The sequence below is a fragment of the Cyprinodon variegatus genome, unplaced genomic scaffold (assembly GCF_000732505.1).
Source record: "Cyprinodon variegatus isolate N-32 unplaced genomic scaffold, C_variegatus-1.0 Scaffold24, whole genome shotgun sequence".
Taxonomy (NCBI): domain Eukaryota; kingdom Metazoa; phylum Chordata; class Actinopteri; order Cyprinodontiformes; family Cyprinodontidae; genus Cyprinodon; species Cyprinodon variegatus.
Genome location: NW_015150477.1, coordinates 2,071,923 through 2,073,043, shown reverse-complemented (window position 1 = coordinate 2,073,043; position 1,121 = coordinate 2,071,923).

Here is a 1,121-nt window from a genome sequence, read left to right as displayed (position 1 = left end):
GGTGTTGATGGTGGAGCAGCTGCAGGTGTTGATGTGGAGCAGCTGCAGGTGTTGATGGTGGAGCAGCTACAGGTGTTGATGGTGAAGCAGCTGCGGGTGTTGATGGTGGAGCAGCTGAGGGTGCAGGGTTAGAGCAGGTTTTTTTTTATACCTGTTCCTCCTACATCTGTCGCTAATCAATCGCACCTGATCCAGATGATGCCATTGCTTCCGTGGCAGCCATCAAATAATGCAAAACCTTCTTAATCACCTTTTCATTCAGAAATACCTAAAACACGGTGGACGTGGCCCTAAGGACTGGGGTTACGAGGACGGGAGAAGAGACTGGAAATAACTTAAGATGTCTTATAATACCATGGATAAACTTAATTAAAATAACCTAAATCTGAAAGCACAGAATAAAAACTTAAACAGAACCGAAGCCCAAACCAGCAGACCATGACATTTATCTTTCCACCTCAGGCACGCACATTTTTTTTATTACTATTGATCAACACTGAGTTTCATCTATTTCCCAACAGTTAATTATTACATTTCTGCATTCTTAAGGACTGAATGAGTTGCAACTGCCAACATGTACAAGATGTAAAGCGTTCAGCTTCTGCAGAACTGGATCCCTGCCAGACTGTTGGGATGATTGAAGGAACTGGGTTGGGCTGGCGGAAACAACCATCAACAACCACTTCAATGAAACAGTAAATTATTCATCAAAAAAGAAAAAGCAGCTCTTATGATTCATATTATTTCTTATTTTATTTTAATTTTTTATTTTATTATTTTATTTGAATTTTTCTGCTGTGAGATCAATAAAGCTCATCTAATCTAATTTAATATTAGAAGGAATTTAATAGGAAATTCATTTGTCCTATTAAACCTTGAGTTACTTTTAAAAAGTCCATATTTGTTTGGCCTTTAAGTGATTTATTAAAATAATAAATGAAACAGTATTAGTTAAAGTTTTTAGTTCAACATTTCCTTTCCTGTCTCCTCCACTACTATATGCTTTCCTCTGTGTTTCTTTTCTGATATTTTTTCCATGTAAAAACTCTAAGATGTCTTCTTTCTAAATTTCTGCTTTTTGTTGCCTTAGCTTGTCCTTTTTAAAGTCGTAGGGAAGCGGC